The 24880-nt window shown below is 38.5% G+C and overlaps 1 protein-coding gene across 2 annotated transcripts in view; it reads left to right on the forward strand.

Moving 5' to 3' along the window:
• The window catches only part of LOC120417667 (G protein-activated inward rectifier potassium channel 3-like), a 241409-nt gene that overhangs the window by 7913 nt on the left and 208616 nt on the right, over positions 1-24880 (forward strand). The gene's annotated exons all lie outside the window — the stretch shown is intronic.

The raw sequence follows: 24880 nt of genomic DNA on the forward strand, positions 1-24880 counted from the left end.
ATACCCCCTAAGGGACTTAGCTAAAATTGGCTAGAACTATGGGATAATGTTGACCAATTTCGTCGGGGTCATTATTTTGGCCATGAAATGGGGTCCTTAAGCTAACATTATTCTAAAAAGTTGAAATTTTGAAAGTTGATTTTTTTTAATTATTTGATATACCCCCTAAGGGACTTAGCTAAAATTGGCTAGAACTATGGGATAATTTTGACCAATTTCGTCGGGGTCATTATTTTGGCCATGAAATGGGGTCCTTAAGCTAAAATTATTCTAAAAAGTTGAAATTTTGAAATTTGATTTTTTTAATTATTTGATATACCCCCTAAGAGACTTTGCTAAAATTGGCTAAAACTATGGGATAATTTTGACCAATTTCGTCGGGGTCATTATTTTGGCTATGAAATGGGGTCCTAAAGCTAAAATTATTCTAAAAAGTTGAAATTTTGAAAGTTGATTTTTTTTAATTATTTGATATACCCGATTCGATATACTTAAGGGACTTTGCTCAAATTGGCTAGAACTATGGGATAATTTTGACCATTTTCGTCAGGGTCATTATTTTGGCCATGAAATGGGGTCCTTAAGCTAAAATTATTCTAAAAAGTTGAAATTTTGAAAGTTGATTTTTTTAATTATTTGATATACCCCCTAAGGGACTTTGCTAAACTTGGCTAGAACTATGGGATAATTTTGACCATTTTCGTCGGGATCATTATTTTGGCCATGAAATGGGGTCCTTAAGCTAAAATTATTCTAAAAAGTTGAAATTTTGAAAGTTGATTTTTTTAATTATTTGATATACCCCCTAAGGGACTTTGCTAAAATTGGCTAGAACTATGGGATAATTTTGACCAATTTCGTCGGGATCATTATTTTGGCCATGAAATGGGGTCCTTAAGCTAAAATTATTCTGAAAAGTTGAAATTTTGAAAGTTGATTTTTTTAATTATTTGATATACCCCCTAAGGGATTTTACTAAAATTGGCTAGAACTATGAAATAATTTTGACCAATTTTATCGGGGTCATTTATTTCACCATGAAATGGGGTTTCAAGCTAAAATTAATCCGATAAAATTAACTTTTGAGAGTTCATTTTTTTAAATTTTGTTTTATTCCCTAACGGAATTGATTTATTTAATGAGAATTTTTGATGTGTGAATAACAAAAACTGTTATTATTTTCACAGAGCCAGGAAGTCGGAGCTGACGTTGAAGTTCGAGCTGGAGTGAGACCTCGGAGACTGCATCGGATTCAGCAAATTTTCAGCAACTTTTACTTGGAGTCGGAATCCGTGAAGTCGGGTATTTTTAGAGAGCTGAAGTCGTCGTTGACGTCATATCCTGCATCCAGAGTCGGAGTTGTCTTCAAAGTATGGATTCAAAGTCGCTTGGAGGTACCCGACTCTGCAGCCCTGACTAGTACAGAGGAGTTATGGCAACTGCAGGTTTATTTGCAAATTACAAATAAACCAAAACAATAACTTTTTTTGTTATGGAGACATACCAGTTCAATAACATTTTTTGTTATTATGCTGCTCCACCTCTCCGCACAAAATAACAAATCTTGTTATTCCTTCATGATTCCTTCTGTGTTATTGGTTTGTTATTGCAATAACAACATAATAACAGTTTAAGTTATTCTTCGAACAAATCTTTGTTATTGATTTTTGTTATTTCAACAACTAATCCGATCATCCCAATAACATATTTCGATCTTGTCACAATATCAAAAACTGACCCTCCCAAGTTATTTCCGTCTGCTCGGGTTTTTGCGATTATTCCATCCCTGACAAAGAGACATTGTAGATTGGATCTCCAGTTTCTGAAATACAGCGTATAAAAGAAAAAAAAAGAAGTTTTTTAAGTCACATCCAAACATTCCAATATTTTCTAATTCCAATATTTGAGTAACGAATGGTTCAACGAATGAAACATATGTGAAATTAAATGATTTTTAATAAAAAAATATTTTGAAAATTTTGGAATCAAGACTAACGTTTTAAAAGGGCGAAACATTCAATATTGTATTAAAATCATACAATTTTTGCCTTTCTTACAAAGGTTTAAGGTTTGCTTTTGAAAAAACACTTTTCTCAGAAATCTTAAAAACTTCGTGCGCTCTTTCGATTGAATTTTGGCCCGAAACCTGAAACTCAAGGTCTGATTTTTGAGAGCTCTTTTTCGAAATACTTGAGCGATGTCTGTATCCGCTCTTAAAAATTTGTGTCTTCCATCATTGGGTTTCGGTTTTGCTCGTAAAACCCACATTTTTTTTTTCGAAACATACAATATTGTATGTTTTTTTTTTGCGAAAAATCATACCATTTTTCATAGTTAAGTTCAATTTATTTCAATTTAATTAAAAAAAAAAAAAAAAAACGATTCCACCCCTCCGGGGCGCTTATGTCCTCTCCCGTACGCCCCTGAACGTTTCGTACATTTTCCGCAGAAGCTGCTGCTGCTGAAGGCAACCTTGGCGCGATCGATCTTTGCACACTTGTTGCCTTGATGGGCAAGGTCGCGGCGACGCAGGGTAGCCGGTGATCATCGCAGTAACCCGTGCTGCCAAACCAACAGATCTACGAAGAGCAGAGTTTTTGCGCTGATGCGTGGCCCGGCTACTTGGATGGATCACCGTCTTCTAGGCGGTGAAAATGTCGCAATCGCGCACATGTGGTGGGGTTGGTCCGAGAAAGAACAAAAAAAAAAAGCGAAAGACATTTTCTGGTTCAAGGGTAAACATTTGACAGAGGGCGAGATACCGCCGAAACTCGAGAGGCATAGCAGTTTTAAGAAAAATAAATACACAAAAATGAGCACCAGATTCAATAAATTAAGTCGCTTTATTGCCACTTCCGTCTGTCCGCGCTATTGTCTTGTCTTTGGGGCCGAGTCGGACCAAGTCGGAGTTGACAACAGCTGCGGACGGTGACATTCTTCCTTAGCCACGACGGTCTAAGCGATGTGACTTATCTTATCAACCTGAGGGTAGCTCCGCTAATCCCTGCTGTGTTCTGTACGGGGTAATTAGAATGTACTCGTACGTGCTGAAATGGAGCAGATTGAGGTGGATTACCGGAGAGTTGTTGCGCGGGCGGAGGAAATTCAATTTAAGCCGCCGTGAATTGTGCGTTTTAGTTGAGGGTTTGTTTGGACACTTTTTTTTTTTTTTTTTTTTCATAAAATTATTTTTATTAGGTCCTTTTCGGTACTGGGACCTGGTTAGGACCGAGTCGGCTTTTGTAATTACATTTGACTTAATAATTACAGAGGATCTTGTGTGTAAATGTTAGTGGGAGGGGAGCCGATTACCCGCGGCCTACTCGGGGTTAGTAGGGAAGGGATTGATGTTAAAGACAAGGCGTGGGAAGGGAAGGGGGATTGTGTAGGGGTCTTGGTTGGCTCTGCTGGCCTTTGCGTTTTGTCCTCAGCCGCAACTCGGTGTCCAGCTGCTGGGGCGTTCTTGCTTTGCTTCCGGTGCAACCAGAAACGACGGCTTTGTGCGAAGGCGAGTTATACTAACAGAAGGAAAACTAACTGAAGGAAAACTAACTGGAAGAAAAACTAAATAGATATATTGGAATCTAAGAGGAACTGATAGATAGGATAGAGAACATCAAGGTCTAGCTGAGATAGCGCGTCTCGCATCGGGATTTCTGGTGGTCTTCCTCGGGCCCTGAGGGTATCTTTCAACTTAATTCTGTGAGCCTGGTGATCTGGACACGCCCATACGAGATGGTCGATGTCCTGATAACCCTGCCCACAGTCGCATAAGTTCGTATCACTCATGTTGATACGGTACAGATGAGCCTTGGACGAGTAATGGTTCGACATAAGGCGGGACATCGTTCTGATGAATCCACGCGTCAAGTCCATTCCCTTGAACCAGGCTTTTCTTTGCACCTTAGGTCGTATGGAATACATCCAACGTCCTTTGGTGTCGCCGTCCCATTGTGTTTGCCAATCCAGAAGCGCACGCTGCCTCGGAAAACCATAGCATTCTTGTAGGCTAATTGGCCTTTCAAAAATGTCTCCACTCTCAGCACCCTTCTTGGCGAGCAAGTCCGCTTTCTCATTACCCGGAATCGAGCAATGAGCGCGGACCCATACCACCGTGATGCTGAAGGACTGAGCCGCCAGGTTGTTTAAAGTCTTACGTATTTCCGTGAGGAAAAACGTTGACTCCCTGGTCGGCTTCAGAGTCCGGATAGCCTCAACAGAGCTAAAGCTATCGGTGAAGATGAAGTAGTGGTCAGGTGGCATGGTCTCGATGATTCGCAGTGCGCAGTAAACCGCGGCTAACTCTGCGACGTAAACCGAACTCGGGTCCTTCAGCTTAAAGAATAGCTGATAAGATTCATGATAAACACCGAAGCCCGTACAGCCGTCGAGCTTGGAGCCATCGGTGAAGAATCTGTTGTTTGGAGGAACATGGTTGTACTTTGATGCGAAGATCGACGGTACAACTCCCCGCAGAAGATGGTTTGGGATACCGCGAGTATCGGCTTTCATGGACGTGTCGAAGCCAATCAGGGTGCTGTTGGTTAACGGAGGCGTGCGCTGTACCGTTGTGCTCGGGCTCCACTCCCACGATGACATAAAGTCATAATATAGAAGCATGCGCCGAGACTCAACGTGAAGGTTCAGCAACGTTTCAAAGTTGTCAATTACCAGTTTATTCCTGTAATCACACCGGATCAGGAACCGGTAAGACAGTTCGTAGTAACGAGTTCGCAGAGGCAATACTCCCGCCAAGACCTCGAGGGTCATGTTGTGAGTTGAGTGCATGCATCCCAAGACAATGCGAAGACTTCGGTACTGTATCCGCTGGAGAACCAACAAGCGTGATTTCGCAGCTGACTGGAAGCAGAAACTGCCATATTCCAGCACCGAGAGTATCGTTGTCTTGTACAGTCGAAGCAGGTCAGAAGGATGAGCACCCCACCGGTTGCCAGAGACGCTGCGCAGAAAATTAGTTCTTTGCAGGCACTTTTGCTTCAGGTAGTTAATGTGCTTCCCCCATGTTCCCTTTTGATCGAAGATGGTACCCATGTACATGAAGTGGTCCGACTGCTCGATATTCTTTCCCGAGAGAGAAAGATTGAGCTGCGGCGGTTCATGCTTCCCCGTAAAAACGACCAGTTCCGTCTTCTCCGGAGAGAATTCAATACCCTTTCCAACTGCCCAATGGGCCAAGTTGTTCAGGGTATCTTGCAAGGGTTCTAGCAGATCGACTTCTTTCTTGGCAGCGATTGAAACCACTGCGTCATCTGCGTACTGTATAAGGGTGCAGCCTCCGGTCAAGCAATCATCGATATCGCTGACGTAGAAGTTATACATGGATGGGCTAAGGCGTGAGCCTTGTGCCAAACCCATGTAACTTATCCGGGTGATTGCCAGATCACCTTGCACAAAGTGCATGTGTTTTTCTGACAACAGGTTGATGAGGAAGTTGCACATCGTCGGATTGAGACCGCTCCGCCGCAGCTTTACTCCCAACACCTCGATGGAGACTGAATCGAATGCACCCTTGATATCTAGGAAGACAGAAGCCATTTGCTGTTTTTTACCACGGGCTATGTCGATTCCTGTGGCCAGCAAGGCTAGACAGTCGCTTGTTCCCTTGCCTCTCCGGAAGCCATACTGCGTGTCAGACAGCAAGTGCTCTCGTTCCATCCATGGTTCGAGGCGGTCGAGGATCATCTTCTCCAGCAACTTGCGTAGACACGACAGCAAGCTGATTGGACGATACGAGTTGTGGTCGGACGCCGGCTTACCGGGCTTTTGAATGGCAACCACCCGGACCTGTCGCCATTCGTGTGGAATTACGTTCTGCTCCACGAACGTGTTGAACAGATTCAACAGACGCTGCTTGGCGACGTCCGGAAGATTCTTCAGCAAGCTGAACTTGATCTTGTCCGGACCAGGAGCAGTGTTGTTGCCCGTCAATAGAGCTATGGAGAGCTCTACCATCGAGAAGGGAGGATTAGAATCGCTCCCATCAACAACGTCGAATGATGGTTGTGTCGGCACCGAGTCCGGGCACACCTTCTTGGCGAAATCCAATATCCACTTGTCCGATTTTTCCACACTCTCGTTCGGAACGGAACCTCTACGCATGGCCCTCGCAACGCGCCACAGAGTGCTCATGGACGTATCTGCTGGTAATCCTTCAACGAACTCCCGCCAGTACATTCGCTTCTTCCGCTTCAGAGTATTACTGTACCTGCGATCAAGAGCTCTGTACTTTTGGAAGTTCGCTCGGATTCCACACTTGCAGAAGTCCACATAAGCTTCAGACCTGGCCGCCGAGAGATCCGTACACTCCTTGTCCCACCAGGGAAGAGGAGGGCGCGTTCGGATGTACGGTCCCGGGACGGGTTTCGTCTGAGCTTGTATAGCACTGTCATAGATCAAATTAGCCAGAAACGCATATTCTTCAAGCGGTGCCAACCCAGCTCGCAACTCAACTCCAATGGAGACTGCCTCCGCGTACTGTTTCCAGTCGATATTTCGCGTCAGATCGTAAGGCATCTCCACCGTTGTCGATTGCTGTGGGCCATGGCTAACCAGAATAGCGATCGGCAAATGATCACTGCCACGAGGATCTTGAAGCACGTTCCAGTCACAGAGAACTGCCAGACTGTTGGAACAGAGCGACAAGTCGATGGCACTCGCCTTCGTACCGGACGTAGTTGGCGTTGGTGGTGTTGCAATCCGCGTAACTTGCTTGTCCCTGTTTAGGAGGGTCATCTGGAAGTCGTCGCACAGTTCATGAATCAGATATGCTTGAGGGTCTGTTTTGTGACTTCCCCACTCGGTGCTGTGAAGATTAAAGTCACCCAGAACCAGTCGCGGTGCCTGCAACAGCTCAAGCATACCCCACAACTTTTGTCGAGTTAACGACACCTGTGGGGGAACATAGACGGACACAATGCAAATGTCCAGTCCTCTGATCCTGGCCTGTACTGCGACTGCTTCGATTCCTCCTAGATTCGGGAGCGTGACCTTTCTAAAAGTGTGGCATTTCCTGACCCCAATCAGTACGCCTCCACCTCTATTTGGCCCTGCCCTGCTCTCTGTGATGATGTTGTACCCCCGGAAAGCTGGCGTCTCATCTCCGATAAGAAACGTTTCGCTCAGCGCAAACACATCACAGTCTCGTTCGAATGCGAATTGTTGAAAATCGTTTAACTTGGGGGTTAAACTTCTGCAATTCCATTGTAGAAAGGAGATGCCGTTTTTCGTTTTTGGTGTATTACCCATCAAAGGAAATGAACGACAAGAGGGGCATCGTGCTAGCAAGCTGTTTCCCGATGTGTCTAGCGAGAGGCTCAAACCGCTTTATGATTAAACGCGTCGGTTCACTCACAAAAGAGCACAGCCATTCCACGATTGTGGAAAAAGGAAGGACTCCTTTGAAGGCATCGGTGATCGGATTCGGTTGAGGAACCGTTTTTAGGGGGATCTTTGGCAGCTTGGGAACGGGCTTCAGCGGCTTGAGAGGAATCGGTGCCGGCTTCGGTGTCGGCTTCGGTGCCGGCTTCGGAGCGGGCTTACCCGACGGACCGAAAGGAAAATCCTCCTCGAAGTTCAACGAGTCACTTTCCTTACCCTTGCCGCCAGCGGCTTTCCTGGACTTGGAAGCCTTGTTGCGCTTCGGGTTTGGTCCGGAAGAGTCACTTTCCTCGTCTCTCTGGAAGAGGACCTCCACATCGGAATCTTCGTCCCCCGAATCTTCGTCCGCCAAAGGAGCGAAGCGATTGGGATGGGTCACCTGACTAAGGATTTCCGCGAAGGACTTCTTGGAGCGTTCCCTCAAGGATCGCTTCATCTTGTCCTCGCGCTCCTTGTACTTTGGGCACTGTCGAGTTTTGTGCGGTTCCCCGCCACAAAGCAGGCATTTTTCAGTCTGCTTTTGGCAATCCACGTCCTTGTGGGGGCCGGCGCACTTTGAGCACTTGCTCTTGTTGCTGCAGTAGGTCTTGGTGTGTCCCAACTGCTGGCAGTTTTCGCAGCTCATCACTCGCGGAACGTACAATCGAACTGGAAGCCGAAGCTTGTACAGCTCAATGTAGTCCGGCAGAGCTGACCCTGCAAAAGTCACCCGGAACGAGGCAGAAGGAATGAACTTCTTCTGGCCACCCTCGGTGGTGACGTTGCCCAGTTGCCGGCACTCGAGTACCTCCACAGCTGGAAGTTTAGGGTTCTTGAAGCGTCCCACCGCCCTTGAGAGGTCGACAAGCGACAGACTGTCATCGGTCACCACGCCGTCGATCTCGACTTTGTGGGCCGGAATCCAAACACGGTACTCAATGCTGAACCGCAGATCAGTTACGATCTGATTAGCTTGCACCGCGGAGTTCACGATCACGCGGAGCTTGCTCTTGTTCAGCTTGGTACATTCGACCACCCCAGGATAGTGCTTCTGCAAATCCTTGGTGATCTGTACAAAGTTTAACGGCTTCTGTTTGGACCGGAAGAAGACCACCCATTCCGTTTGCGATCCCTCTTGATACTGACGAGGACGAGAAATCGGTTTTTGGGAATGAGGATTCAGGAGCGGTGGGGGATTTGGATCCGGATTCGGCACCGGTGTTTTAGGAGGAATTGGATCTGGATTGGGAGAAGGAATTGGGTTTGGAGTCAAGGGGGGAATCGGGTCTGGAGTCAAGGGAGGAATCGGTGGTTGAGGGGGAACCGGATTCGGATCTGATTTAGGACGCTTTCGCTTCTTCCTCTTAGACCCGTCCGTGGATCCCCCTTTACCGTCAGCATCCTTATCCTTCAGGAAGTGGTCCCTGTTGGTGGTGTTTGAAGGAACTCCCGAGACAGAGTCCTTCATTTCCACGTCCTCGTCACCATCAATGGATGAATCGAAATCAGATTCCTCGTGTTCCGACTCGGTCGGATCCATGATTGAGGAAAAAACGGAAGAAAACTAATCAAACCAAAAATAAGACTAAAATAACGCAGAAGAAATGAGAAAAAAAATCTAACAGGAAAAAAAAAACTATGAGAAAAAAAAAACTAAAAAACTCGCCTTTCGCACTCACCGCCGAACTGGCCGCACTGGCTGCCGCCCGCAGCGGGATGCGCGGGAAGCTCGTTTGCGCGCGCTTGTTGTTGTTGTTGTGCTGCCTGCTGCCAGCCACGTAAACAACGGGGTTGTCTCCGACCTGGCCTGGCCGAAAACTGGTCCGCCGACCGCAGTCGACTCTCCGGGGCCGATTCCACCGACCAACGACCGTCTCTCGCCTCAGCTGCCTCCGCGGCCGCTGCTGCTCACTCCTCCTGCTGCTGCTGCTCGGATGCAGGAACTCGTTCCTCTTCCGCTGCTGCACCGCCGCCGTGTCCACGACGACCAGATTGTGGCCTCTCTGACCACCGGAACGGGCTTGTCCGCTCGCACACGCCTCGGAATCGCCGTGAAAAACGCGCCAAACACACCGCGAAAAAACACGACTAACCGCTGAGACTTCTGCCGGAGCAATGTGTTTGGACACTTTACTGGCCCGGAATACCTACGTCATAAGTGGCTTTGTTTGTTCTGGAACAAAAAGGAGGAGGAGGAGGTTGATTTGTCGACTTTATGACTTGCTTTATGAATTGTACACACATCAAATTAGCGTTTATTGGGCAACAAGGATCTTGGAGGACGGTTGTCTCATGGCTTGTCACGGAAATTTCCGAAAGAGGAGATTAATTTTTGGGCAAACTTTGATTAGGTGTGAGCATTTAGCATTTTTAGAACAATTTAAATAACTATCTTAAAACAAGCTGCAGTGCTGCCATCTGACTCATTGCTAATTTTGGCTTGCTTATTTTGGTGTTTTAAAGAATAACACGGAAAAAGTTTGTTTAAAGATGAGTTCGTCTTTGTGGATTTCCTTGGAATAGACCACATACGTGACTTACTCTTAGGATGCATCATCGTATATTTTGAAGAAAAGTGCACTCTTTATGATCAAAGAAGCAATTTTGTATCATTGCTATTGAACAAGTAGTTAAAAATCCTTGAACATAATTTTTGGATTTAGAAATAAATTTGCTATAAAGGTGTTAATTTTTTTTTTAAAGTGCACTAATTTTAATCTACATCCGAGATTTTTTTTTACTGAAAAGTTACGTTTTAATAAAAAATAATAGTTGAATATTTGACATTCATTTTCAATATTGCAAATATGACCATTAGTTTTTGAGATATTGGTTCTAGAAAATCAAAGACTGTTTGAATGAGACATAAAAAACTTAAATTTTCTTGTTTCTTGTTTCTTTTACACAGTCCAGACTCGATTATCCGAAGCCTCGATTATCTGAAGTTTCGATTATCCAAAGTTCGATTTGTCCGAAGGTTTGTATGGGGCTTCGGATAATCGAATCACGAACAAAATTTTCGTATTTTTTTCATTTTCTTGTTTTTTACATAAAATTCGAGTTCTGCGACTCCATTTTAGTCAAATTTGAAAATAAAATACATTTTGGATTAAAAAAATTCTAAATCATTTTAGCGTAGTTCAGGGGTCATACCTAAGCTCAGCATTCAAAAATTAGACAATTTTTTTGTGGTTCGATTATCAAAAGTTTTGATTATCCGAAGTGAAATTTTTCCGAGGCCTTCGGATAATCCACATTACGCAATTTCATTGGAAATTCTCTCAACTTTTCGAAAAAATATATTCTGAGGTGTACAACCATGAAAATTAAAAAAAAAATGAGAAAACTGAAAATGTTCAGTTAAAATTGAACTTTAAGTGGCTATATCTTGAAAATTGTGAACTTAATCAAAAAATCTGTAAAGTACCTTTCGCTTGCTAATTTGATTCTGCCATTAAAAAAAATGAATAAAATGTATATTAAAAAAAAAAAAAAACTAAAAATCATATTTGTTTATATTTTGCTATGGTTTTAAAGTTGCGGCTTTTTGTCTCCTAAAATATAAAAAAAATGGATTCTGTCAAACAATTTTTTTGTAAAAAAAAAATATTTAAAATTGGAGGAAAAAAATTCCGTGTGCCTTTTTTCAGAATAGTCCTCATCAATACCTACAACTTTGCCGAAAACACCAAACTGATCAGAAAGTTCCTTTCTGAAGATACAGATTTTTTCAATATTTACGTGCAATTTTTTAAGAATTGTTCCTTTTTGAAATGTCAGTCTTGGTTCCAACATGTTCATATTACTTGTTTGAAGGCATCCGAAAATTTCGCGATTCATTTTTTAAATTTGATAACACAGCGTAACAAAATATTTTTTTTATTTTTTGGCAGCACGAAAAAAAATGCTCCTCTAGGGATCGGCTTCCCGAACAAAATGCAACCTGGCGCATATTTTTATTGTTATCCTAACTCGAGATATTCAATGCAGAAGTTTTGCATATGAATCACCCCCCGTCGGAAAATATTTTTTATTTTGTTTTCTCTGTAACTTTTGATCAATTAGGTCTTTTTGGACGCTTCCGGTGTCATTCGACGGTAAATTGTTAGAAAAACTCAAGATTTGGTCCCATTGGCCGGTTCCTGTAACCGGTTCCGGAGGAAATCCGGAATATTGGCCAAAACTGTGCAAAAACTTCAAAATTTTGAAGTTTTTTGCTCTTAATGCGAAGTGAACGCACTATAGCATGAAACAATCCATACAAACTAACAAAAATGTTGGTCCCAGCATGTTTGAAGGTGTTTAATTGAAAAGGTGGCCATTGAGAACCGGTTCCGGTGAATCCGGATCCGGAAACTCCGGAAAAAATTAAGCAATATTTTCACAATTCCAATGTGTCTGACAGATATAAATAAAAGTGTTGTTGAAGCATTCTTTGCTACTTCATATTCATATTACCACAAAAACATGGCCAAGTGGCCAACGGGAACCTGCTCTGAATGTTCCGGATCAGGGAACCTGTGGAAATTATTTTTTTTTATTAATTTTATGAAGCAGTTTTTATTAAGACATTTTCAATGTATCTGGAAAAAATCTAAATTGATTCAAAATCAAAATCAGAAATGTGGCCAAGTGGCCAACGGTAACCTGTTCTGAATGTTCCGGATCATGGAACCAGTGGACACTTGACATTTTTTTTAATTTTAAAGGCAGTTTTTTATTAAGAAATTTTCAAGGTTTCTGGAAAAAATATGAATTAATCCGAAATCAGAATCAGAAATGTGGCCAAGTGGCCAACGGGAACCCGTTCTGAATATTCCGGATCAGGGAACCAGTGGTCACTTAAAATGTGTATTAATTTAAAATAGCATAATTTAATTGGGAAGTTTTCTAGTTTTCTAGAAAAATCAGAATTAATTAAAATCAGAATCAGAAATATGGCCAGGTAACCAACAGGAACCCGTTTTAAATGTTCTGGATTAGGGAACCAGGGAACATTAAAATATTTTTATCAAGTTTTCAAAAAACATATTTAGATTAATGAAATTTAAAAATTCTTGTAAAAATTAAGAACATATTCGATATCAGAATTAGAAATATTGCCAAGTGGCCTACGGGAACTCGTTCTGATTGTTTCGGATCATGTTACCAGAGGAAACTTGAATTTTTAATTAATTTTAAAAATGCATATTTTAATTAATGAAATTTTTAAATCCCTGGAAAAATCTGAATGTATTTAAGATAAGAAATAAAAATGTTGCCAAGTGGCCGACTGTTCCGGATCAGCGAGCCAGTGGTCACTTGGCATATTTTAATTTATAAATTTTCTAGATTTCTAGAAAAATCTGAATTTATTTGAAATCAGAATTGAAAATTTTGTCAAGTGGCCAACGAGAACCTGTTCTGACTGATCTGGATCAGGGAACCAGAAATCACATAAAAAGTTTATTAATTAAAAAAAAAAAAATATTAAGAATCTTTCTAGATTTCTAGAAAAATCTAAATTTATTTTAAATCATGCTTAAAAATGATTTTTTTCCGGAGTTTCCGGATCCGGATTCACCGGAACCGGTTCTCAATGGCCACCTTTTCAATTAAACACCTTCAAACATGCTGGGACCAACATTTTTGTTAGTTTGTATGGATTGTTTCATGCTATAGTGCGTTCACTTCGCATTAAGAGCAAAAAACTTCAAAATTTTGAAGTTTTTGCACAGTTTTGGCCAATATTCCGGATTTCCTCCGGAACCGGTTACAGGAACCGGCCAATGGGACCAAATCTTGAGTTTTTCTAACAATTTACCGTCGAATGACACCGGAAGCGTCCAAAAAGACCTAATTGATCAAAAGTTACAGAGAAAACAAAATAAAAAATATTTTCCGACGGGGGGTGATTCATATGCAAAACTTCTGCATTGAATATCTCGAGTTAGGATAACAATAAAAATATGCGCCAGGTTGCATTTTGTTCGGGAAGCCGATCCCTAGAGGAGCATTTTTTTTCGTGCTGCCAAAAAATAAAAAAAATATTTTGTTACGCTGTGTAATCGGACCATTAGTTTTCGAGATATTGATGATCCTGAAAACAAGGGCCATTTGGGCAACACTGCACTGTCCAGATCGCAAAATTAGGTCGAAAATTGATTTTCCGTAAAATGATGAAGTTTTGGAGCTTTAGTGTCTTCAGAAGAGTTGTTGCATATAGAAAGGGGCAACTTTTGATTTGGTTGAAAATTAGGGTGGTTCACAATTAGGGTGATTTTCAAAATCTAACTTTTCAGGAATATTTTTGGGACTTTTTTTGTCTTCTAGAAAGTTGTTGGGCTTGCCAATTCAAGCAACTTTGTCAAAGACACCACAATTTTATCTCGTAATCTACGCCTTCTACGACCAAATTTATAGAAAGCATCTGAGCAAACCTTCAAAAATCAGTTTTTTGAACGTGGCAATTCAGGGTTAAGTTTTAGAGAAAAGTGGTATTCGGGACACTTTTGGAGCTTTAAAACACAAACATTTTTATTTCTTGACAAGTCGATTTGGACTTAAGGGTCAAAAGTTACAGCAATTTTAAAGTAAAAAAGATGCAAATTTAAAACTTAAATATCTCGAAAAGGCGCAAGCAAAATTTGAAGCACCAGGTTGCATTTGAAAGAGGAGATCCAGCACTACAAACCCTGAAAAAATCTCAGGGGTGTTTTTCTTTAAACTCGAAATATCGAAACTTCATTTGAAAAAGTCTAATTTTCAAGGGATAACCATATGGGACCACCCTAACAAAATTCGAAAATTGTCCAAATATATGTTTTTCCATGTAATTTTGCCCGCTGAATCTAAATCTGTCCTCAGAATTGAGCCAAATTGTCAACAAATCGATTTTTGGTCATATTTTGGGTTTCCATGTAAAATTATCATTTTCTAAAAGTGCCCCGAACATCACTTTTCTCTTAAACTTAACCCTGAATTCGTTCAAAAACGGATTTTTGAAGGTTTGCTCAGATGCTTTCTATAAATTTGGTCGTAGAAGGCGTAGATTACGAGATAAAATTGTGATGTCTTCGTTGCATGAATTGGCAAGCCAAACAATTTTCTAGAAGACGAAAAAATTCCCAAAAATATTCCTAAAAAGTTATATTTTGAAAATCACCCTAATCGTGAACCACCCTAATTTTCAACCAAATCAAAAGTTGCCCCTTTCTATTTGCAACAACTCGTCTGAAGACACCAAAACTCCAAAACTTCGCCATTTTTTGGAAAATTCATTTTCCCCTTAATTTTGCGTTCTGGACCACTGTGCACTGTCAACATCATTTTTTTCTGTTTTTTAAAAGACCAAACCATATCGACCGAAGGCCGTATCAACAAATTTCTAAAAAGCAAAAATTAAGCAACTCTCAGCATTTAAAAAATGTTTTATCAAAAATGGGCAAACATGTGCACTATTTAATAAAAAAAACTGGTACTTAATAAAAAATTGACTAAGGTATGTTTCGAAAGCATTTTGTACTTTACCAAGTTTAGAAATTAGTTTGCCCTTTTTCGTTTTTTTTGAATCACTATTTATTCAAAAACACAGCAAAAAAAAACGATGGTAAAATCGCATGCAAAAGCATGCACATCACCTTCGTCAAAAAAAACATGCAACCGACGGGATTCACCCAGCACCATCAATAAAGACTGGCGCCTTAGCCCGCTCGGCCATCAGACCGATGAAGAGTGGAAAGGATACAGGTATATATGAGCGTGACATTTTGGTCAAGTAGGTTTCCCATACTGATGAGCTACATATTTCATGGTGTAATATTACACATAACTTCATAAAATAAAGCAAAGCAAATCAAATTTGAAAAAAAGACTAATTTCTACATTACTTATTCGGTAACTAGGCTGAGAACGTAGCCCAGTTACCGAATGCTGCTCGTTAACTGGGCTGAACAAATAATGCCGAGGGGAACACCAATGCATTATGTTTACTTAATCAAGTAAAAAGTTAAAGTTACTTAAATTTGTGTCTAGTTTTTTTTTCAAGTTTTCTTTTATTGTAACTTAAAATTTCACAGAAACTTTGAATATTTTTAAAATTCATTACACTTGCTTTTGCGTCCTAATGACCCCTCGGTTTGTTTTTTGTTTTTTTGACGTTTGTCTGGTTTTTAAATGGGTTGCCGCACAGTTGACTTACGTCTTAAAATATATATATTTTTTTTTAAATTTGTCGAAACCTTCGAAAAATAATTTTGTGTTGTAGAAATCATTTTTTTTAAACAGTGTATGTCTCCAGTGCTAGATTTTGCACCAAAGAAAAAAGTTCCCCAAACTTTTAAAAACTATTCTGAAATGAAATTTTGGGATTAAATTTTGGGTTGAAATGAATCTTAAAAATTGGGAAGTTCATTTTTTGTGTATTTTTATTTGCCGAAGAGACCAAATCGATCAGAAAAAAATCTAGATAAAGATTTACAAACATTCACATGGTCATTTTGTAAGAAAAAACTAATGATGCAAAATTATTTCTTTTGACAATACATGAACATAGTTTCGTTAAAATAAAAACAAAAAGCAAAGGAATGTCGATTTGTGAAAACGAACAGAATTATATCTCAAAATTATCCATCATAAGGCAAATCTAATTTTAGGTCTAAATTTTAGTCCCAGTGAACAATCTTAATTCTCCATCTGAGCAGTTCTCTAGGATTTCGGTCATTCGATTTTTTTTGTATTTTTTAATCCGACTGAAACTTTTTTGGTGCCTTCGGTATGCTCAAAGAAGCCATTTTGCATCATTAGTTTGTCCATATAATTTTCCATACAAATTTGGCAGCTGTCCATACAAAAATGATGTATGAAAATTCAAAAATCTGTATCTTTTGAAGGAATTTTTGGATCGATTTGGTGTCTTCGGCAAAGTTGTAGGTATGGATACGGACTACACTGGAAAAAAATAATACACGGTAAAAAAAATTTGGTGATTTTTTTATTTAACTTTTTGTCACTAAAACTTGATTTACAAAAAAACACTATTTTTAATTTTTTTTATTTTTTGATATGTTTTAGAGGACATAAAATGCCAACTTTTCAGAAATTTCCAGGTTGTGCAAAAAATCATTGACCGAGTTATGAATTTTTTAATCAATACTGATTTTTTCAAAAAATCGAAATTTTGGTCGTAAAAATTTTTTAACTTCATTTTTCGATGTAAAATTAAATTTGCAATCAAAAAGTACTTTAGTGAAATTTTGATAAAGTGCACCGTTTTCAAGTTATAGCCATATTTAAGTGACTTTTTTGAAAATAGTCGCAGTTTTTAATTTTTTAAAATTAGTGCACATGTTTGCCCAGTTTTGAAAAAAATATTTTTGAAAAGCTGAGAAAATTCTCTATATTTTGCTTATTCGGACTTTGTTGATACGACCTTTAGTTGCTGAGATATTGCAATGCAAAGGTTTAAAAACAGGAAAATTGATGATTTCTAAGTCTCACCCAAACAACCCACCATTTTCTATCGTCAATATCTTAGCAACTAATGGTCCGATTTTCAATGTTAATATATGAAACATTTGTGAAATTTTCCGATCTTTTCGAAAAAAATATTTTCAAAATTTTCAAATCAAGACTAACATTTCAAAAAGGCCAAACATTCAATATTACGCCCTTTTAAAATGTTAGTCTTGATTTGAAAATTTTGAAAATATTTTTTTCGAAAAGATCGGAAAATTTCACAATTGTTTCATATATTAACATTGAAAATCGGACCATTAGTTGCTGAGATATTGACGATAGAAAATGGTGGGTTGTTTGGGTGAAACTTAGAAAACATCAATTTTCCTGTTTTTAAACCTTTGCATTGCAATATCTCAGCAACTAAAGGTCGTATCAACAAAGTCCGAATAAGCAAAATATAGAGAATTTTCTCAGCTTTTCAAAAATATTTTTTTCAAAACTGGGCAAACATGTGCACTAATTTTAAAAAATAAAAAACTGCGACTATTTTCAAAAAAGTCACTTAAATATGGCTATAACTTGAAAACGGTGCACTTTATCAAAATTTCACTAAAGTACTTTTTGATTGCAAATTTGATTTTTCATCGAAAAATGAAGTTGAAAAATTTTACGACCAAAATTTCGATTTTTTGAAAAAATCAGTATTGATTAAAAAATTCATAACTCGGTCAATGATTTTTTGCACAACCTGGAAATTTCTGAATAGTTGGCATTTTATGTCCTCTAAAACATATCAAAAAATAAAAAAAATTAAAAATAGTGTTTTTTTGTAAATCAAGTTTTAGTGATAAAAAGTTAAATAAAAAAATCACCAAATTTTTTTTACCGTGTATTATTTTTTTCCAGTGTAGTCCGTATCCATACCTACAACTTTGCCGAAGACACCAAATCGATCAAAAAATTCCTTCAAAAGATACAGATTTTTGAATTTTCATACATCATTTTTGTATGGACAGCTGCCAAATTTGTATGGAAAATTATATGGACAAACTAATGATGCAAAATGGCTTCTTTGGGCATACCGAAGGCACCAAAAAAGTTTCAGTCGGATTAAAAAATACAAAAATTAAAATTGAAGAAAAAAGACCGATTTCGTAGAGAATTGCTCATCTACGATGTACTACTGTCAAATAATAATTTGCTCTAATGCAACCACCTGCTCCCACAAAAAAAAAATAATGTAAAGAAAATGATGAACACCCGATTTTGCGAACTAAAAATATGACGAGAATTAATTATTTTTTTGGCTTCCGTTCCGGAAATTCCAACCGGGGGTAGCAATAGCCCTTTGCACTTTCAAACAGCTTAAAGGGCGCCGCGCCGTCAATCTTTAGACTTCAGCAACAAACGTCAATCGCGGGAAAAAAGGGAAAGAAAAGTGAATCAAAAAATCTCACACTTCACAACTAAATTCATTCAGCAAAGCCGACCGGCGACAACGACCGTATCGAATGTCATCCTGAGCGGTGTCAAATTGCACGGTGCGACACAAAGTAGGCGTGTAACCATGATTGATGGGGCGCAAAAATGACGGATCGCTTCCATGATCGCTGTCACTTTTGCGTTAAATTAGGCGGTGATAAGTCAGCTAAACAAAACCTATTTAGTTATTGTTTACTTAAGGTCAAACCTGCTCGAAACGTCAAACGATCAGACAAACTGTCAAACGGTCCGACTCAAACCTGTCAGGGGGGAAAGTTCGTTTGCGCCGCACTTCAAAAAGCTGGCAACCGCAACTGCGGTTTTATTGATCGCAAGGGGGGGAGGAAAAATCCCATCACGGTTAAGGTTACGGTTACCCGCAGCCTAGTAGGCTGCGACGAGAGCACGCGAGTACGCGGAAAACTGCTTTTGAGGTTATGCAACTGTCATCATCGTCGTCGTCGTCGCCGCCTGCTAGTTGTTTCCGATCGCGTCGAGATTTGCCGGGCGAGATTTTTGCCCTTTTTCGCGCGCTACGCGGATTACGTAATAGGTTAATTAATTCGTCAGAATCCGTTGGTCGTTCGGGCGATCTGAATAAATTATTTGCTGAGCAAAACTGACAGCGAACGAGCGCCGCCGGTTCACGCGATCGATCTGTCAAAAAAGCGCGATCGCAGTCGGCGTGGTGATCAGCTGATGGAGTTCAACGGTCGATGTTTCAGGGCGAGCACGTTGTCGGATCGTCACTGGAATCGAAAAAAAAAGAAGGCAGGTGGGATCCTGTTGCAACGCGATTGTTGCGATGTTTTGCGATTTTGTTGAAAGCCGATCGCGGGGAATTCGCTGACGGTAGAATTCGTACAATCGACTTGAAGGACACGAGGAAATTTGCACATTGCAGTGTAATTTAGCTTCTTTGGATGATGCACTTGTGTCAATAGTATACACACAGTGCCAAACAGAGCAAACGAGTAGGATTTTCCTTGTAGCCAAAGTGTAAATATTTTAGATGCGGCAGTGGCTCGTAAACAAAGTTGGCTTTGCCCGCGTTCTGGAAGGTAAATAAACAGCACAAACGGGAAAGAGACTTCTTATTTCTTATTTGTAAAAAAAATGCGTGTGAGCTGGCAACACTTTTGCTACTAAACTTGGTTCTAAAAATGTATAAAATACATACAAAAAAAAAAAACAATCGAAATAACTTTATTCAAACAAACATCATCATGATACGGTCCATCGTAAGTTGCAAAGTTGTGATAACAATTTCTAATCTTTTCGAAAAACATTTCGAGTAAGCACGCAAATTGATGCCATTTACTGACCAAAAAGATCAAATTTAATGCACTTTTGATCGTAATTTCTATTTTGCGAGACCATTCCTCATCATTTTGGTGACACACACATCCACACGCAAGATGAGAGCTGAACTGCTTAACGAAATTCGCCATACGCTAACGTTTTCAAAGCGCTTAAGATATGAAATTGCTTCCAACTACCGGCAACACGTTTTTTAGAACATTATTTAGTCACTCACTTGAAAAATAAGCCCGAAACATGTACATAATTAGCAAGCGCCGTCAAAAATACAAACGCCCCAAGTCTTTTGACTTTTGACGACCCATTCCAATCGAAGGCTGAAGATATCCGAGCGAGAAGCGAAGGCAAATAAAGAACAAAAGGTGGCCACCAACACCACCAGCAGCGCCTGTTGGAGTGGGCCAGCGATGCCAGGAAATTTTCTCTTTAAATGCTACTTTTCGTGAGTGTTCGCTTAAAATTTCATCACAATTGGCAGCACTAAGCGGAATGGGTCTGCTGGAAGAAAAAAGAACTAAGCTGAAAATAGAAAAACGGGCGTGGCCCAATGCATTCTCGCCTGATTAGAATAGATTTGGGAAATATTTTTGTTAAGTGCTTGTAAAAGGATTAGAATAACTTTTGGTAAAAGTGAAAATAAACAGAAGTGTTCACAAAAAGTTGCTCTACTCGTTGGTGTTCTTGGTTTTTGTAAGTTTCAAGGAATACTCCAGATCATCCAGCATCATTCTAACACGACCGCTTGTTAGGCTTAAAATGGGTATATTTCAGTCAACCATGTTCATGTTTATGCTCAATGTAACCATTTCGATTATTGCCAGATTGGTTTGTAACCCTGACGGAGCTTTTCCCCAGTTCGATCACAACAAAGTAAACAAACCTCCGACTACTGTGATGTCCCACTGCTAGTTATTGATATTTCCTAATCTGGTCAGATTTGCATTGCAAAGCGCAAAATCGATGGGTGATTTCTATGCCGACTTTTATACCTATAAGAACCTAAGGTGTCATCTGCGGTGTTAGAAGGGTCGCGATCCGCCTTCAAGGCGAGATGGTTTCCGGTTTGTTGATTTTTATTAGACATAAACGCTCTCCACACGCTGTCGCTACTGCCAGTGCGATTACAGGTGTCGATGGGCTCGCACCCCTGCCCCGTTGACAAGTCACGACGGCGAACTTAATTTATGACCGAATATGGCCTTTTTCACGGTAGTTGCATCCGATCATCGACACCGTCACACGCGGATACCAATTAAACATTTTGCCACAATAAATTAATGAGGTTCCGAGATGATTGCGTCGACATCGACAAACTTCTATGTCCGGTTGATGTCGGGCCGTTCCAAGCCTACCGGCAGTATTGACAGCCGCCGTAGCAGCAGAGCCTACTGCCTTTTTGCATTTATCTATATTTCTCCTTGCTAGACGCACAGCAGGGGGGGCGGTTTAGGCCTATTTGTCGTAGTAGCCGGTAATTACTACGTGACTTGATTGCTAGTGGGGGTGTAATCTGCTCTAATTATGGACGTCGTCACCGGAATTGGGTTAAACGTGGTCATTTGATCTCAATAACCGTCGGTCAGGGGCGGTTGTCACTGGTTACGGTCTCCTTGAGTAAACAGACTGAACCAAGGTTGTTGCAGGTTCATGGATTTTGCCAAAGATCGTCAATTTCATGGAAATTCCCACACTAATGCCTTTGTCAACATTCACACCCTTGAGCAGATTCAATAATCGGATCGGTATTTAACAGAACTAATTATAAACAACCCCTCTTTCAGAGAGAGGAAAGTTTACGACCGCATGCATTCCCCCGCCGAGAGTTGAATCATAAATCTTTTGCTAATGATTAAATTGCACTTGTCAAAAGTGTCCTACGTCGTCACACGTTCAGCAGCAAAACTATAGACCCGTCCTTTGCCGTAGTGTAGAACAGTGGTGACAACCGAGGAATCACACCTCGTTCCATCAATCACGCACCAGCACTTTAATTGTGCATGCTGCCGCAATTAGTGTTACAAAGCTGCGGCAGTTGAAACGTCGCGATCAACAGACGTCGCATTTTAGAAACTATAAAATTATATCGTATTATAAAAGTTATTTCAAATTGAAAAAAAAAATCTCAGCAAATTACTCGTTCTCTCATTTGAATTTTATCTCAAAGAATGTGAGGACAGCGCCAACATGATCAATCACAATAAATCTGCAGAGTAAGCGAAAATGACGCAGAGCACAATAACAATAAATCGTGATCGCTACAATGCAGCGCGAAATTTTTCGCTTGTTGATACTTTTCTTGCAGGGGAATGGCTTGTGTTCCCCTCTGACATTTTTCTATTAATTGAGGAACCGTTCAAATATTACGTAATACAAGATTCTAATTAAATTTCTCGTAGCGTGATGAATTTTTGAACTACCCCAAATAAAAATGTCTTTATTGAATGTTAGTCAAGCATAAAATCTTAACCTCTTTTCCCCTTTTACTTAAAACAAAGATATCAGGAAAGAGGAAAGTTAAACCCCGGCATGAAGAGTGAACTATTCCACACCAACTATAAAGCCGGCAAGAATTTGCGGTGGCGATCAAGTCTCGCCGTAGCTCATTATTTAGTGCGATACCGGTAAATTGATTGAACAAAGCGAAAAAAAAAAATCATTAGAAAACTTGTTTTACGGTTAACGTATTCAAGCTGTATTGTTTCTTTCGCCCACACGCAAATTCCGGCTACTGGGAATTAACGTTGAATAATAATAAAAAAATAAGAAGCTCAACATTGATCACAAGTATCTTTATTTTCAAATACAAAGATTCATAGCAAAAAAAAAAACTAGAAAAAAGTAAAATTATTCTATTCAATATTACCTCTTCGAAGTCTTCTATAAAACACACATTGTCAAAGACCAAATTGACCAAAATGACCAAAATGACAAAAATGACGAAAATGACAAAAATGACAAAAATGACAAAAATGACAAAAATGACAAAAATGACAAAAATGACCAAAATGATCAAAATGACCAAAATGACCAAAATGATCAAAATGACAAAAATGACAAAAATGACAAAAATGACAAAAATGACAAAAATGACAAAAATGACAAAAATGACAAAAATGACAAAAATGACAAAAATGACAAAAATGACAAAAATGACAAAAATGACAAAAATGACAAAAATGACAAAAATGACAAAAATGACAAAAATGACAAAAATGACAAAAATGACAAAAATGACAAAAATGACAAAAATGACAAAAATGACAAAAATGACAAAAATGACAAAAATGACAAAAATGACAAAAATGACAAAAATGACAAAAATGACAAAAATGACAAAAATGACAAAAATGACAAAAATGACAAAAATGACAAAAATGACAAAAATGACAAAAATGACAAAAAAGAAAAAAAAGACAAAAATGACAAAAATGACAAAAATGACAAAAATGACAAAAATGACAAAAATGACAAAAATGACAAAAATGACAAAAATGACAAAAATGACAAAAAAGAAAAAAAAGACAAAAATGACAAAAATGACAAAAATGACAAAAATGACAAAAATGACAAAAATGACAAAAATGACAAAATTGACAAAATTGACAAAATTGACAAAAATGACCAAAATGATCAAAATGACCAAAATGACCAAAATGATCAAAATGACAAAAATTACAAAAATTACAAAAATTACAAAAATTACAAAAATGACAAAAATGACAAAAATGACAAAAATGACAAAAATGACAAAAATTACAAAAATTACAAAAATTACAAAAATTACAAAAATTACAAAAATTACAAAAATTACAAAAATTACAAAAATTACAAAAATTACAAAAATGACAAAAATGACAAAAATGACAAAAATGACCAAAATGACCAAAATGACCAAAATGACCAAAATAACCAAAATGACCAAAATGACCAAAATGACCAAAATGACCAAAATGATCAAAATGGCCAAAATGACCAAAATGACCAAAATGACCAAAATGACCAAAATGACCAAAATGACCAAAATGATCAAAATGACAAAAATGACAAAAATGAAAAAAATGACAAAAATGACAAAAATGACAAAAATGACAAAAATGACAAAAATGACAAAAATGACAAAAATGACAAAAATGACAAAAATGACAAAAATGACAAAAATGACAAAAATGACAAAAATGACAAAAATGACAAAAATGACAAAAATGACAAAAATGACAAAAATGACAAAAATGACAAAAATGACAAAAATGACAAAAATGACAAAAATGACAAAAACGACAAAAATGACAAAAATGACAAAAATGACAAAAATGACAAAAATGACAAAAATGACAAAAAATGACAAAAATGACAAAAATGACAAAAATGACAAAAATGACAAAAATGACAAAAATGACAAAAATGACAAAAATGACAAAAAATGGCAAAAAATGACAAAAATTACAAAAATTACAAAAATTACAAAAATGACCAAAATGACAAAAATGACAAAAATGACAAAAATGACCAAAATGACCAAAATGACCAAAATGACCAAAATGACCAAAATGACCAAAATGACCAAAATGACCAAAATGACCAAAATGACCAAAATGACCAAAATGACCAAAATGACCAAAATGACCAAAATGACCAAAATGACCAAAATGTTCAAAATAATCAAAATAATCAAAATGACCAAAATGACAAAAATGACAAAAATTACAAAAATTACAAAAAATAACAAAAATAACAAAAATGACAAAAATGACAAAAATGACAAAAATGACAAAAATGACAAAAATGACAAAAATGACAAAAATGACAAAAATGACAAAAATGACAAAAATGACAAAAATGACAAAAATGACAAAAATGACAAAAATGACAAAAATGACAAAAATGACAAAAATTACAAAAATGACAAAAATGACAAAAATGACAAAAATGACAAAAATGACAAAAATGACCAAAATGACAAAAATGACAAAAATGACAAAAATGACAAAAATGACAAAAATGACAAAAATGACAAAAATGACAAAAATGACAAAAATGACAAAAATGACAAAAATGACAAAAATGACAAAAATGACAAAAATGACAAAAATGACAAAAATGACAAAAATGACAAAAATGACAAAAATGACAAAAATGACAAAAATGACAAAAATGACAAAAATGACAAAAATGACAAAAATGACAAAAATGACAAAAATGACAAAAATGACAAAAATGACAAAAACGACAAAAATGACACAAATGACAAAAATGACACAAATGC

The sequence above is a fragment of the Culex pipiens genome, chromosome 3 (genome assembly GCF_016801865.2).
Source record: "Culex pipiens pallens isolate TS chromosome 3, TS_CPP_V2, whole genome shotgun sequence".
Classification (NCBI taxonomy): domain Eukaryota; kingdom Metazoa; phylum Arthropoda; class Insecta; order Diptera; family Culicidae; genus Culex; species Culex pipiens.